The 17157-nt window shown below is 44.2% G+C and overlaps 2 non-coding genes across 2 annotated transcripts; both read left to right on the top strand.

Moving 5' to 3' along the window:
* The first annotated feature begins 1540 nt into the window (after positions 1-1540).
* LOC138360418 (5S ribosomal RNA) lies at positions 1541-1659 on the top strand. The gene has a single exon (XR_011226369.1). It is a non-coding gene; the product is annotated as a 5S ribosomal RNA (ribosomal RNA).
* An 8057-nt stretch (positions 1660-9716) lies between these two features.
* On the top strand, positions 9717-9835 carry LOC138360465 (5S ribosomal RNA). The gene has a single exon (XR_011226410.1). It is a non-coding gene; the product is annotated as a 5S ribosomal RNA (ribosomal RNA).
* Positions 9836-17157: the final 7322 nt, after the last annotated feature.

Genomic DNA, 17157 nt, shown 5'->3' with positions numbered 1-17157 from the left:
ATATATATATATATATATATATATATATATTATAGCTTCAAGACTCCGAACCAATATAGAAGCATCAAGAGGAAGTGCTTGTGTTATGGGCCAATAGGCCTTCTGCAGTTACTTCCATTCTTATGTTTTTATTCCCATTGGTTCGTGTTTTATCTTGTGTAAATGTCAATCACCTTACCCAAAACTTTGGTACCATATCACCTCACCCATGTGTATATATAATATATATATATATATATATATATATATATATATATATATATATATATATATATATATATATATATATATATATATAATATACAGAGTAAATCTACCCCAAAAGTAATGATTTATTTGTCTACAAAACTAAACTCTTTTTGGAATCATATGAGGCCCCTCCACTGAGGGGGGAGGCCTGGATGTTTATTGTCATGTGTATTCATGCTGCTTGCATGTCGTCGTTTATTTTGCCTTTGTTGTTTTCTTGACAGCTTTCTTTGCCTTGGGTGGTTTGGGAGATTTTGAAGCTCTCTTTATTTTGGGCTTTTTGTTCCCAACAACAAGCTGCTGCTGCTGCTGCTTCTTTTTCAAGGCTGTAGGTGGTTTGTTGCTTGTGGCGGCTTTCTTGGGAGTTACCACGGCCTTCTTTGCTGCTGTAGATGGTTTCTTGGTTGTGGTGGCTTTCTTGGGAGTTAGAACGGCCCTCTTCTCTGCTACGGCCAGCTTGAATGATCCACTAGCTCCACTTCCCTTGGTCTGAACAAGAATGCCGTCAGCCACTGCTTTCTTGAGAAATCTTCGGATGTAAATGGCGATCTTGGCAGCCTCGACTTTGTTGTTGGCAACAACGTACTTCTTGATTGCTTGTAGAGACGAGCCCTTACGGTCTTTGAGTGCTGCGACCGCGGCTAGAACCATTTGACTAGTTTTCGGGTGAGCAACCTGGACGCGAGGTTTCCTGGTGGTGGCCACCACAGCAGCAGCAGCCGCAGCCTTCTTGGTAGGCTTTGCTTCTACCATGATGATGATGAGATAACCAAGGTGATGAGAGACGCTCAGACAGTCACGGGGGAATGATGCTGCCGCCGCTTGAGCCGAACCTATTTATGTGCCGGCACGGTACAGAAGCTGCAACCTGGCAACTCGTCCACCAATCACGACGGTTGGTTTTACGGCTCCGAAACCTGGATCCCATATCTTCTCTAAAATAGAAGCATTTGTTCATGTTCTTTGTAAAAGTATCATAAAGCAGGACAGATGAGACAAATATCATAAAAACTGAAGAGCAGATGAGCACACACATGTTTGTATTACAAAGAAAATCCACAAATTCATTAGAAATTGGCAGGGCAGGCTGAGGAAGTAGGTAGATGTAAAATGTCTGTAAATGGCGAAAGAACATAAACCCAAGACTGAATAAACGATGTTAAATATCCATGCCAAGGAGACAAAAATATGTTAGGATACAATTACCATTAAGACACCACAAGCAGGTCCGTATCCTGCCGCGATGACTTAAAAGAGTTGGTTATTAGCCACAATGTGTAGGCAGTCTCATGCCAACGGCCATACCACGTTGAGAACACCGCTTCTCGTCCGATCAGCGAAGTTAAGCAACGTTGGGTTTGGTTAGTACTTGGATGGGTGACCGCCTGGGAACACCAAATGCTGTTGGCAATAATGTTTTTTGTTTTGTTTTGTTTTGTTTCGTTTGTTTTTGTTTGAATGGCTGGCTCCACGGGAAATTCACGGAGTTGTGTGGAATAAGGCCTGGTAAAATGAATTAATATGTATGTCATGTTTAAAACAAACTCGCTTAATATAGATATTGTGTGAGGCTTTATACAAAAACAAACAACCAAAACAAACATGTTGTATATATATATAGCTTAATCCGGGTTTGAACTCGCAACTCCAAGAATACGCATCACTTATATACACTTTACCACTGGGACCACTGCTGCAGGACACAAGCTTGATGCTGAGGTATCAATTTAATGACGTAAATGCCATTTCCACAAATAAATGATAATTAAAAAGTATTTGTATGTACAAATCTTTTCTGTTTAAAAGGCTACAATATCAGTTACTGATATAATTTGTGTTAATGTTTCTATACCCACAAGAAGGCATATTTTTGCTTATATGTAAAGGGTACGGAGAACGAATCCACAGACCATCATTCCCCTCCCCTTCCCTCCCCCCCCCCCCCCCCACCCCCCCCCCAACTCCCACCTACTACCACCACCACCACCACCACCAATCACCACCAATCACCACCAATCACCACAATCACCACCAATCACCACCACCACATCTACCGAAAACCCCCTAACACATCAACCCTCCCCCCAATCAACAGGCGAAATAATAACCCTCAAATGCCTGCCTGCCTGCCTGCCTGCAAGCCAATACTAACGGTCTTCTCAGAAAGAAAATCTCTTTGTATCTGTATTACTTGATGAATGTATGATTCTAATAATGAAAATAAATTTTGATGTCGGTTGTATGAGCATAATGACCAATATGCACATGATATGAATGAATTAAATAGTGTAGTTTTAAGTAATTAGGTTGTAGACACATTAAGCGGATATGATATTTGACGCGTCCAGAACTGGTGATTTTTGGTTTAGTTTTAAATGCACCCCACCACCACCACCACCACCATTGCTTCCCCAGAGCCTAATTAAGGACCGGTAAAAGGAGTCAATATGTATGTCATCTATAAAACCAAGAATGAATAAAAAAACACACACACACAAACCTACATAATAGTATTAGGAAGATTGTATGGCAAAAAAAAAAAAAGTACTATTCCCATTGGGTCGTTTGAACTCGCGACTTCCAAAATACCAGCCACACACCTTACCACCCAGCCACCATAGAGTTGGTATAATTGTGCAACTTTAGTTATAAAAGTAAAGTTCTTATTGTCTCAAATCTTATTGTCTGTTCTATGAAAAGGCATGATGTAAATTTATGTATTTTTTGAATGATTGAATTGTAGGCACATTAAGCGGATTCGATATTTGATATATCCAGAAAAGGTGATTTCTGTTCAGTTTTAAAATGCATCACTCGTTAACGCTAAAGGACTGGTAAAACGACTCGATGTTTGTCATTTTTAAAATAAACACTAAAACTAGGCCCTTAACATATATAATGTTTGAATATAATTGAATGCATATAAATACAAAGTGGGAGTGGCTGGCTGGCTGGCTGGCTGGCTGGCTGGCTGGCTGGCTGGCTGGCTGCTGGCTGGCTGGCTGGCTGCCTGCCTGCCTGCCTGCCTGCCTGCCTGCCTGCCTGCCTGCCTGGCCTGGCCTGGCCTGGCCTGGCCTGGCTGGCTGGCTGGCTGGCTGCGGCTGGCTGGCTGGCTGGCTGGCTGCTGCCTGCTGCCTGCCTGCCTGCCCTGCCCGCCCGCCCGCCCGCCCGCCCTGCTGCTTGCCTTGCCTTGCCTTGCCTTGCCTTGCCTGTCCTGTCCTGTACTTGCCTTGCCTTGCCTTGCCTTGCCTTGCCTTTGCCTTGCCTTGCCTTGCCCTGCCCTGCCGCCTTGGCTGCAGCTGGCTGGCTGGCCGTAAATCAACTCTTAACAACACCATACCACACCACACCATCACTCATCACCCATCACCCACCACCGGCCCCAGTCTCCCAGCCTCTCTTATATACCCGAGCAGGCCCTTTAAATTATTTGAATTGTTGCACTTCGGCCATGGCAGGCACGATCGCTGCTGCTCAAACATATTCTGGTTCACAAGTATTAATATATATTATATTATATTATATATATATATATATATATATATATATATATTAGATATATAATATATATATATATATATATATATATATATATATATGTATATTATATTCATGAAACACATTAAAACCTTGATCATTTATTCATTCATTACGTCTAGTGGAAGAATTGCTTTGTTCATTTGTATGATTAAAAATTGATTAGATATGAATTCCTCGCTTAAAGTAAAATATAAAATATATATTGGATTATATGATTGGTTAATATTCCAAGTGATGCTGAATATCCCCTATAATTTTGTTTTGTTGTTTGTTAGGTACACATTCCAAATGAAATCAATATAAATGTTATTATTAATGTTTGAAAAGTTGATTGTCTACTTGAAATCTCTCTATTAAAGTGTGTGTGGCTCCGGATGGAGCCTGGTTATGGTATTTGTCGTGGGGGTGGCAGAAGTGCTACTTCTTCTCTGTCTTCTTTGGCAAAAGAACTGCCTGAATGTTTGGAAGAACACCTCCCTGTGCAATGGTTACGCCAGACAGAAGTTTGTTGAGTTCTTCGTCGTGCGGATGGCCAACTGCAAGTGACGTGGGATGATACGGGTCTTCTTGTTGTCACGTGCGGCCTTACCGGCGAGCTCCAGAACTTCGGCAGCGAGGTATTCCATGACGGCTGCCAGGTAGACAGGAGCGCCAGCACCGACGCGCGTTCGGCGTAGTTGCCCTTACGCAGCAGACGGTGAATTCTGCCCACGGGGAACTGAAGTCCGGCCCTGCTGGAGCGAGACTTTGACTTGCCCCTTCACTTTGCCTCCCTTGCCGCGTCCTGACATTGCTGCTGCTGTTGTGGGTTTGTGGTGTTTTATGCCGCCCCGCAGATCGAGCTTCGTGTTATATACCCCGCTCAGGATCAAGGGAGCCCGCCACTGACCAATCAGCGCGCTCCGCCACGCGACCCGCTCTGAGCTGAGTCGCGAGCGGGATATAAAAGGAAAGCTCGCCTCGCGCAAAAGTTCATTATTGTATCGCAACGCCAGCCAGCACGAGCATCATCATGCCACCCAAGGCATCTGGAAAGGCTGCCAAGAAGGCCGGAAAGGCCCAGAAGGCCATTGCCAAGGGCGATAAGAAAAAGAAGCGCAGGAGGAAGGAGAGCTACAGCATCTACATCTACAAAGTGCTGAAGCAGGTCCACCCCGACACTGGTATCTCTTCCAAAGCCATGTCGATCATGAACTCGTTCGTGAACGACATCTTCGAGCGCATCGCCGCCGAGGCTTCTCGCCTGGCCCACTACAACAAGCGTTCCACCATTACCAGTCGGGAGATCCAGACGGCTGTAAGGCTCCTGTTGCCCGGAGAACTGGCCAAGCACGCCGTCTCTGAGGGCACTAAGGCCGTCACCAAGTACACCTCCTCCAAGTAAACGGCTTACTTACTGCCCTGTGGTGGTGGCTTGGCCTCAAACCAACAAACTCGGCTCCATTGGAGCCACACTTTAATTTCTAAAGAGATTGTGAGTGTTAGACACCAATACTATTATAACAAAAACCTCTGTCACTGAAAGCAAATAGCTATAAAATGAGAATATTTATGAAACTGTCTGTGTGTGTTTCTCTCTCTCAGTCTCTGTCTGTCTGTCTGTCTGTCTGTCTCTGTCTTGTCTGTCTCTGTCTTGTCTGTCTGTCTGTCTGTCTGTGTCTCTCTCTCTCTCTCTCTCTCTCTCTCTCTCTCTCTCTCTCTCTCTCTCTCTCTCTCTCTCTCTCTCTCTCTCTCTCTCTCTCTCTCTCTCTCTCTCTCTCAACACATATAAGCACTCGGTATCTTTTTTTTTTTCTAGAGATTAGAGATTCATTGTTATGTTCCACATTAGGATTACTATGCAGGCCACCCTCTTAGGTTTGAAAATGTCAAGAAAACGGTTAATTTAAAATGTCATCTCCTAACTTAACAGATTAAGCCAGAGGACCGAAAACAGAATAAAACAGGACTGGACAGTATGTCACTTATACAAGCTGCTTTTATTTCTAGTACAGTATGACAATTTTTATTTTGGGGGGGGGGGGGGGGGGGTGGGTGATCCTTGACAGTGCATAAGAGCGAAAAGCGACGGCGTTTTGTTTGTAAGAGAACAGGTTGTACTACAAATGACTTGATTTATTGATATCACGTGTATGTATGACACCTAAATTAGTGTATTTGTTTATTTATTTATTTATTATATGTGTAGATGAAGGTTAATTCATATGACTGATGCTAGGAATGTCTGAAATCTCCTTAGAAGGATATTTTGGCCCTGAGAAGGGCCGAGTTTGGTGTATACTAGGGTGGTCGATTTAGCTTATGCACGCTCTCCACGGATACGGCGAGCAAGCTGAATGTCCTTTGGCATGATGGTGACACGCTTGGCGTGGATGGCACAGAGGTTAGTGTCCTCGAAGAGACCGACCAGGTAAGCCTCGGATGCCTCCTGTAAAGCCATGACGGCAGACGACTGGAAGCGAAGATCGGTCTTGAAGTCCTGGGCAATCTCGCGCACCAGACGCTGGAAGGGAAGTTTCCTGATGAGCAACTCGGTGCTCTTCTGGTAACGACGGATCTCACGCAGGGCGACCGTTCCGGGCCTGTAACGGTGAGGCTTCTTCACACCCCCTGTGGCAGGAGCAGACTTGCGTGCTGCCTTGGTGGCCAGCTGCTTACGAGGAGCCTTGCCTCCCGTGGACTTGCGAGCAGTCTGCTTGGTGCGAGCCATGGTGAACAACTGTGGTTTGTGATGGCCGGCGCCGAAAAATTTTTGCTTATATACGCCGTCTCGAGGCGCTTGCTCGAGCGCCATTGGCTGCTCGACTCGCCTACGTCACCCCGTTGCCCCTCCCCTCCTTCCTCTGGCTGCAGCCAACAGGCGGCTCACCTCAATCACTATTATCGCTGATTTTGCTCTATTTTTTGGATTTGTGCAAAAGTCATTTCACAGGGACGTGAAACAGACGAGTAGGCAACTGCAGTTTTGAAAGCGTTGTGAGAAAGCCGTGTCTACTCGACCACAAGCGTAAAGTAAGGGCAGGCAGGAGTTGCAATGCTACTAGTACGTCCGCTTGATGGGATATAGTCGGGAAATCGTGCGGGCATTCGTCAATTCGATTCACACAACTTCAACACCATGACTGGACGCGGCAAGGGAGGCAAGGGACTCGGAAAGGGTGGCGCCAAGCGTCATCGTAAGGTGCTACGTGACAACATCCAGGGCATCACCAAGCCCGCTATTCGTCGCTTAGCTCGTCGTGGCGGCGTGAAGCGTATTTCGGGTCTCATCTACGAAGAGACCCGTGGCGTCCTGAAGGTGTTCCTCGAGAACGTCATCCGTGATGCTGTAACCTACACGGAACACGCCAAGAGGAAGACCGTCACTGCTATGGACGTGGTGTACGCTCTGAAGCGCCAGGGTCGTACCCTCTACGGATTCGGCGGATAAGAGCTTGGCTAATCCATCGATTCCACCCACCACCACCTCAAAACGGGACCTAATTAGGTCCCTATACTTTTTTTACTGAAGGGCTTAATAGACGATAACATAAATTGTTTTGATATCAGCTAGCACATTGGGTCTTATGAAATCTATTTTTTATCCTCGCATGCTTAAAGGGACTCTGATTGGGGAGGGAGGGGGGGGGGGGGGAAGGTTTGTTACGTTATATACTAGCAGAGCAGGATCATTGGTGGGGGGGGGGGGGGGTGAGGGGAGAGAGAGAGAGAGAGAGAGAGAGAGAGAGAGAGAGATCTTTCCCAACTCTTCCTTTTTACATGAGTGAGCTACCCGTTTTATTCATTTTATCCTTCTCAGAGCTGTTTTGATAGTATCCAAATGATGGTAAATGAAAAGGGAGGACACGAATATCTACCCAGAATTCAGGACTGGCAATCGATATGCATGTTTGAGTGCGAATCTTTTTCTCTCTCAACTTAGGTATACGTTTATGTCGTACCTAAAAGCGAGAACCACACTATTGGGACAAGTATGCAAGGCCCAATTTTCCTAACAAGCACAGTTAATTTTGTTATTTTCGAACATTTCTTTCCAAATTGGTTTATCCAATTAACAGTATTATATTAAGATCATGAATTGCTGGGTTAGGTTAGGTTAGGTTAGCTTAGCTTAGGTTAGGTTAGGTTAGGTTAGGTTAGGTTAGGTTAGCTTAGCTTGGGTTAGCTTAGGTTAGGTTAGGTTAGCTTAGCTTGGGTTAGCATAGGTTAGGTTAGGTTTGATTACATTTCTATGTTAGATTTAACTCAAATTCAAAACAATTGCAGTCATTCGGCTTGTTAGTCAACTTGCCTCTAATAGGGGCAATTTGTCTAACAAGACTATTTAGTTTTGTGTGCATATATATATATATATATATATATATATATATATATATATATATATATATATATATATATATATATATATATATATATATATATATATATTATAGCTTCAAGACTCCGAACCAATATAGAAGCATCAAGAGGAAGTGCTTGTGTTATGGGCCAATAGGCCTTCTGCAGTTACTTCCATTCTTATGTTTTTATTCCCATTGGTTCGTGTTTTATCTTGTGTAAATGTCAATCACCTTACCCAAAACTTTGGTACCATATCACCTCACCCATGTGTATATATATAATATATATATATATATATATATATATATATATATATATATATATATATATATATATATATATAATATACAGAGTAAATCTACCCCAAAAGTAATGATTTATTTGTCTACAAAACTAAACTCTTTTTGGAATCATATGAGGCCCCTCCACTGAGGGGGGAGGCCTGGATGTTTATTGTCATGTGTATTCATGCTGCTTGCATGTCGTCGTTTATTTTGCCTTTGTTGTTTTCTTGACAGCTTTCTTTGCCTTGGGTGGTTTGGGAGATTTTGAAGCTCTCTTTATTTTGGGCTTTTTGTTCCCAACAACAAGCTGCTGCTGCTGCTGCTTCTTTTTCAAGGCTGTAGGTGGTTTGTTGCTTGTGGCGGCTTTCTTGGGAGTTACCACGGCCTTCTTTGCTGCTGTAGATGGTTTCTTGGTTGTGGTGGCTTTCTTGGGAGTTAGAACGGCCCTCTTCTCTGCTACGGCCAGCTTGAATGATCCACTAGCTCCACTTCCCTTGGTCTGAACAAGAATGCCGTCAGCCACTGCTTTCTTGAGAAATCTTCGGATGTAAATGGCGATCTTGGCAGCCTCGACTTTGTTGTTGGCAACAACGTACTTCTTGATTGCTTGTAGAGACGAGCCCTTACGGTCTTTGAGTGCTGCGACCGCGGCTAGAACCATTTGACTAGTTTTCGGGTGAGCAACCTGGACGCGAGGTTTCCTGGTGGTGGCCACCACAGCAGCAGCAGCCGCAGCCTTCTTGGTAGGCTTTGCTTCTACCATGATGATGATGAGATAACCAAGGTGATGAGAGACGCTCAGACAGTCACGGGGGAATGATGCTGCCGCCGCTTGAGCCGAACCTATTTATGTGCCGGCACGGTACAGAAGCTGCAACCTGGCAACTCGTCCACCAATCACGACGGTTGGTTTTACGGCTCCGAAACCTGGATCCCATATCTTCTCTAAAATAGAAGCATTTGTTCATGTTCTTTGTAAAAGTATCATAAAGCAGGACAGATGAGACAAATATCATAAAAACTGAAGAGCAGATGAGCACACACATGTTTGTATTACAAAAGAAAATCCACAAATTCATTAGAAATTGGCAGGGCAGGCTGAGGAAGTAGGTAGATGTAAAATGTCTGTAAATGGCGAAAGAACATAAACCCAAGACTGAATAAACGATGTTAAATATCCATGCCAAGGAGACAAAAATATGTTAGGATACAATTACCATTAAGACACCACAAGCAGGTCCGTATCCTGCCGCGATGACTTAAAAGAGTTGGTTATTAGCCACAATGTGTAGGCAGTCTCATGCCAACGGCCATACCACGTTGAGAACACCGCTTCTCGTCCGATCAGCGAAGTTAAGCAACGTTGGGTTTGGTTAGTACTTGGATGGGTGACCGCCTGGGAACACCAAATGCTGTTGGCAATAATGTTTTTTGTTTTGTTTTGTTGTTTCGTTTGTTTTTGTTTGAATGGCTGGCTCCACGGGAAATTCACGGAGTTGTGTGGAATAAGGCCTGGTAAAATGAATTAATATGTATGTCATGTTTAAAACAAACTCGCTTAATATAGATATTGTGTGAGGCTTTATACAAAAACAAACAACCAAAACAAAACATGTTGTATATATATATAGCTTAATCCGGGTTTGAACTCGCAACTCCAAGAATACGCATCACTTATATACACTTTACCACTGGACCACTGCTGCAGGACACAAGCTTGATGCTGAGGTATCAATTTAATGACGTAAATGCCATTTCCACAAATAAATGATAATTAAAAAGTATTTGTATGTACAAATCTTTTCTGTTTAAAAGGCTACAATATCAGTTACTGATATAATTTGTGTTAATGTTTCTATACCCACAAGAAGGCATATTTTTGCTTATATGTAAAGGGTACGGAGAACGAATCCACAGACCATCATTCCCTCCCCTTCCCTCCCCCCCCCCCCCCCCCCCCCCCCCCCCCCCCCTCCCCCCCACCCCCCTACTACCACCACCACCACCACCACCAATCACCACCAATCACCACCAATCACCACCAATCACCACCAATCACCACCACCACATCTAACCGAAAACCCCCTAACACATCAACCCTCCCCCCAATCAACAGGCGAAATAATAACCCTCAAATGCCTGCCTGCCTGCCTGCCTGCAAGCCAATACTAACGGTCTTCTCAGAAAGAAAATCTCTTTGTATCTGTATTACTTGATGAAATGTATGATTCTAATAATGAAAATAAATTTTGATGTCGGTTGTATGAGCATAATGACCAATATGCACATGATATGAATGAATTAAATAGTGTAGTTTTAAGTAATTAGGTTGTAGACACATTAAGCGGATATGATATTTGACGCGTCCAGAACTGGTGATTTTTGGTTTAGTTTTAAATGCACCACCACCACCACCACCACCATTGCTTCCCCAGAGCCTAATTAAGGACCGGTAAAAGGAGTCAATATGTATGTCATCTATAAAACCAAAGAATGAATAAAAAAACACACACACAAACCTACATAATAGTATTAGGAAGATTGTATGGCAAAAAAAAAAAAGTATTATTCCCATTGGGTCGTTTGAACTCGCGACTTCCAAAATACCAGCCACACACCTTACCACCCAGCCACCATAGAGTTGGTATAATTGTGCAACTTTAGTTATAAAAGTAAAGTTCTTATTGTCTCAAATCTTATTGTCTGTTCTATGAAAAGGCATGATGTAAATTATGTATTTTTTGAATGATTGAATTGTAGGCACATTAAGCGGATTCGATATTTGATATATCCAGAAAAGGTGATTTCTGTTCAGTTTTAAAATGCATCACCGTTAACGCTAAAGGACTGGTAAAACGACTCGATGTTTGTCATTTTTAAAATAAACACTAAAACTAGGCCCTTAACATATATAATGTTTGAATATAAATTGAATGCATATAAATACAAAGTGGGAGTGGCTGGCTGGCTGGCTGGCTGGCTGGCTGGCTGGCTGGCTGGCTGGCTGCCTGCCTGCCTGCCTGCCTGCCTGCCTGCCTGCCTGGCGGCTGGCTGGCTGGCTGGCTGGCTGGCTGGCTGGCTGGCTGGCTGGCTGGCTGGCTGGCTGGCTGGCTGGCTGGCTGCCTGCCTGCCTGCCTGCCCGCCCGCCCCGCCCGCCCGCCCGCCTGCTTGCCTTGCCTTGCCTTGCCTTGCCTTGCCTGTCCTGTCCTGTTATTGCCTTGCCTTGCCTTGCCTTGCCTTGCCTTGCCTTGCCCTGCCCTGCCCTGCCTTGGCTGCAGCTGGCTGGCTGGCCGTAAATCAACTCTTAACAACACCATACCACACCACACCATCACTCATCACCCATCACCCACCACCGGCCCCAGTCTCCCAGCCTCTCTTATATACCCGAGCAGGCCCTTTAAATTATTTGAATTGTTGCACTTCGGCCAATGGCAGGCACGATCGCTGCTGCTCAAACATATTCTGGTTCACAAGTATTATAATATATTATATTATATTATATATATATATATATATATATATATATATATATATATATATATATATATATATATATATATATATATATATATATATATATATATATATATATATATATTCATGAAACACATTAAAACCTTGATCATTTATTCATTCATTACGTCTAGTGAAGAATTGCTTTTGTTCATTTGTATGATTAAAAATTAATATAATATGAATTCCTCGCTTAAAGTAAAATATAAAATATATATTGGATTTATATGATTGGTTAATATTCCAAGTGATGCTGAATATCCCCTATAATTTTGTTTTGTTTGTTTGTTATGTACACATTCCAAATGAAATCAATATAAATGTTATTATTAATGTTTGAAAGTTGATTGTCTACTTGAATCTCTCTATTAAAGTGTGTGTGGCTCCGGATGGAGCCTGGTTATGGTATTTGTCGTGGTGGGTGGCAGAAGTGCTTACTTCTTCTCTGTCTTCTTTGGCAAAAGAACTGCCTGAATGTTTGGAAGAACACCTCCCTGTGCAATGGTTACGCCAGACAGAAGTTTGTTGAGTTCTTCGTCGTTGCGGATGGCCAACTGCAAGTGACGTGGGATGATACGGGTCTTCTTGTTGTCACGTGCGGCATTACCGGCGAGCTCCAGAACTTCGGCAGCGAGGTATTCCATGACGGCTGCCAGGTAGACAGGAGCGCCAGCACCGACGCGTTCGGCGTAGTTGCCCTTACGCAGCAGACGGTGAATTCTGCCCACGGGGAACTGAAGTCCGGCCCTGCTGGAGCGAGACTTTGACTTGCCCTTCACTTTGCCTCCCTTGCCGCGTCCTGACATTGCTGCTGCTGTTGTGGGTTTGTGGTGTTTTATGCCGCCCCGCAGATCGAGCTTCGTGTTATATACCCCGCTCAGGATCAAGGGAGCCCGCCACTGACCAATCAGCGCGCTCCGCCACGCGACCCGCTCTGAGCTGAGTCGCGAGCGGGATATAAAAGGAAAGCTCGCCTCGCGCAAAAGTTCATTATTGTATCGCAACGCCAGCCAGCACGAGCATCATCATGCCACCCAAGGCATCTGGAAAGGCTGCCAAGAAGGCCGGAAAGGCCCAGAAGGCCATTGCCAAGGGCGATAAGAAAAAGAAGCGCAGGAGGAAGGAGAGCTACAGCATCTACATCTACAAAGTGCTGAAGCAGGTCCACCCCGACACTGGTATCTCTTCCAAAGCCATGTCGATCATGAACTCGTTCGTGAACGACATCTTCGAGCGCATCGCCGCCGAGGCTTCTCGCCTGGCCCACTACAACAAGCGTTCCACCATTACCAGTCGGGAGATCCAGACGGCTGTAAGGCTCCTGTTGCCCGGAGAACTGGCCAAGCACGCCGTCTCTGAGGGCACTAAGGCCGTCACCAAGTACACCTCCTCCAAGTAAACGGCTTACTTACTGCCCTGTGGTGGTGGCTTGGCCTCAAACCAACAAACTCGGCTCCATTGGAGCCACACTTTAATTTCTAAAGAGATTGTGAGTGTTAGACACCAATACTATTATAACAAAAACCTCTGTCACTGAAAGCAAATAGCTATAAAATGAGAATATTTATGAAACTGTCTGTGTGGTTTCTCTCTCTCAGTCTCTGTCTGTCTGTCTGTCTGTCTGTCTCTGTCTTGTCTGTCTCTGTCTTGTCTGTCTGTCTGTCTGTCTGTGTCTCTCTCTCTCTCTCTCTCTCTCTCTCTCTCTCTCTCTCTCTCTCTCTCTCTCTCTCTCTCTCTCTCTCTCTCTCTCTCTCTCTCTCTCTCAACACATATAAGCACTCGGTATCTTTTTTTTTTTCTAGAGATTAGAGATTCATTGTTATGTTCCACATTAGGATTACTATGCAGGCCACCCTCTTAGGTTTGAAAATGTCAAGAAAACGGTTAATTTAAAATGTCATCTCCTAACTTAACAGATTAAGCCAGAGGACCGAAAACAGAATAAAACAGGACTGGACAGTATGTCACTTATACAAGCTGCTTTTATTTCTAGTACAGTATGACAATTTTTATTTTGGGGGGGGGGGGGGGGGGGGGTGGGTGATCCTTGACAGTGCATAAGAGCGAAAAGCGACGGCGTTTTGTTTGTAAGAGAACAGGTTGTACTACAAATGACTTGATTTATTGATATCACGTGTATGTATGACACCTAAATTAGTGTATTTGTTTATTATTTATTTATTTATTATATGTGTAGATGAAGGTTAATTCATATGACTGATGCTAGGAATGTCTGAAATCTCCTTAGAAGGATATTTTGGCCCTGAGAAGGGCCGAGTTTGGTGTATACTAGGGTGGTCGATTTAGCTTATGCACGCTCTCCACGGATACGGCGAGCAAGCTGAATGTCCTTTGGCATGATGGTGACACGCTTGGCGTGGATGGCACAGAGGTTAGTGTCCTCGAAGAGACCGACCAGGTAAGCCTCGGATGCCTCCTGTAAAGCCATGACGGCAGACGACTGGAAGCGAAGATCGGTCTTGAAGTCCTGGGCAATCTCGCGCACCAGACGCTGGAAGGGAAGTTTCCTGATGAGCAACTCGGTGCTCTTCTGGTAACGACGGATCTCACGCAGGGCGACCGTTCCGGGCCTGTAACGGTGAGGCTTCTTCACACCCCCTGTGGCAGGAGCAGACTTGCGTGCTGCCTTGGTGGCCAGCTGCTTACGAGGAGCCTTGCCTCCCGTGGACTTGCGAGCAGTCTGCTTGGTGCGAGCCATGGTGAACAACTGTGGTTTGTGATGCGCCGCGCCGAAAAATTTTCGGCGTATACCATCTGGTGCTTGCTCGAGCGCCATGGCCTACGCTCGACTCGCCTACGTCACCCGTTGCCCCTCCTCCTCTGGCTGCAGCAACAGGCGGCTCACCTCAATCACTATTATCGCTGATTTTGCTCTATTTTTGGATTTGTGCAAAAGTCATTTCACAGGGACGTGAAAACAGAACGAGTAGGCAACTGCAGTTTTGAAAGCGTTGTGAGAAAGCACCGTGTCTACTCGACCACAAGCGTAAAGTAAGGGCAGGCAGGAGTTGCAATGCTACTAGTACGTCCGCTTGATGGGATATAGTCGGGAAATCGTGCGGGCATTCGTCAATTCGATTCACACAACTTCAACACCATGACTGGACGCGGCAAGGGAGGCAAGGGACTCGGAAAGGGTGGCGCCAAGCGTCATCGTAAGGTGCTACGTGACAACATCCAGGGCATCACCAAGCCCGCTATTCGTCGCTTAGCTCGTCGTGGCGGGCGTGAAGCGTATTTCGGGTCTCATCTACGAAGAGACCCGTGGCGTCCTGAAGGTGTTCCTCGAGAACGTCATCCGTGATGCTGTAACCTACACGGAACACGCCAAGAGGAAGACCGTCACTGCTATGGACGTGGTGTACGCTCTGAAGCGCCAGGGTCGTACCCTCTACGGATTCGGCGGATAAGAGCTTGGCTAATCCATCGATTCCACCCACCACCACCTCAAAACGGGACCTAATTAGGTCCCTATACTTTTTTACTGAAGGGCTTAATAGACGATAACATAAATTGTTTTGATATCAGCTAGCACATTGGGTCTTATGAAATCTATTTTTTATCCTCGCATGCTTAAAGGGACTCTGATTGGGGAGGGAGGGGGGGGGGGGGGGAAGGTTTGTTACGTATATACTAGCAGAGCAGGATCATTGGTGGGGGGGGGGGGGGTGAGGGGAGAGAGAGAGAGAGAGAGAGAGAGAGAGAGAGAGAGAGATCTTTCCCAACTCTTCCTTTTTCATGAGTGAGCTACCCGTTTTATTCATTTTATCCTTCTCAGAGCTGTTTTGATAGTATCCAAATGATGGTAAATGAAAAGGGAGGACACGAATATCTACCCAGAATCAGGACTGGCAATCGATATGCATGTTTGAGTGCGAATCTTTTTTCTCTCAACTTAGGTATACGTTTATGTCGTACCTAAAAAGCGAGAACCACACTATTGGGACAAGTATGCAAGGCCCAATTTTCCTAACAAGCACAGTTAATTTTGTTATTTTCGAACATTTTTTCCAAATTGGTTTATCCAATTAAAAGTATTATATTAAGATCATGAATTGCTGGGTTAGGTTAGGTTAGGTTAGCTTAGCTTAGGTTAGGTTAGGTTAGGTAGGTTAGGTTAGGTTAGCTTAGCTTGGGTTAGCTTAGGTTAGGTTAGGTTAGCTTAGCTTGGGTTAGCATAGGTTAGGTTAGGTTTGATTACATTTCTATGTAGATTTAACTCAAATTCAAAACAATTGCAGTCATTCGGCTGTTAGTCAACTTGCCTCTAATAGGGGCAATTTGTCTAACAAGACTATTTAGTTTTGTGTGCATATAATATATATATATATATATATATAATATATATAATATATTATATATATATATATATATATATATATATATATATATATATATATATATAGCTTCAAGACTCCGAACCAATATAGAAGCATCAAGAGGAAGTGCTTGTGTTATGGGCCAATAGGCCTTCTGCAGTTACTTCCATTCTTATGTTTTTATTCCCATTGGTTCGTGTTTATCTTGTGTAAATGTCAATCACCTTACCCAAAACTTTGGTACCATATCACCTCACCCATGTGTATATATAAAATATATATATATATATATATATATATATATTATATATAATAATATATATATATATATATATATATATACAGAGTAAATCTACCCAAAAGTAATGATTTATTTGTCTACAAAACTAAACTCTTTTTGGAATCATATGAGGCCCCTCCACTGAGGGGGGAGGCTGGATGTTTATGTCATGTGTATTCATGCTGCTTGCATGTCGTCGTTTATTTTGCCTTTGTTGTTTCTTGACAGCTTTCTTGCCTTGGGGTTTGGGAGATTTTGAAGCTCTCTTTATTTTGGGCTTTTTGTTCCCAACAACAAGCTGCTGCTGCTGCTGCTTTTTTTCAAGCTGTAGGTGGTTTGTTGCTTGTGGCGGCTTTCTTGGGAGTTACCACGGCCTTCTTTGCTGCTGTAGATGGTTCTTGGTTGTGGTGGCTTTCTTGGGAGTTAGAACGGCCCTCTTCTCTGCTACGGCCAGCTTGAATGATCCACTAGCTCCACTTCCCTTGGTCTGAACAAGAATGCCGTCAGCCACTGCTTTCTTGAGAAATCTTCGGATGTAAATGGCGATCTTGGCAGCCTCGACTTGTTGTTGGCAACAACGTACTTCTTGATTGCTTGTAGAGACGAG

This window comes from Procambarus clarkii, unplaced genomic scaffold (assembly GCF_040958095.1).
Source record: "Procambarus clarkii isolate CNS0578487 unplaced genomic scaffold, FALCON_Pclarkii_2.0 HiC_scaffold_110, whole genome shotgun sequence".
Classification (NCBI taxonomy): Eukaryota; Metazoa; Arthropoda; class Malacostraca; order Decapoda; family Cambaridae; genus Procambarus; species Procambarus clarkii.
Note: the sequence above shows the minus strand (reverse complement) of the source record. Positions and strands in the feature narration are given on the sequence as shown.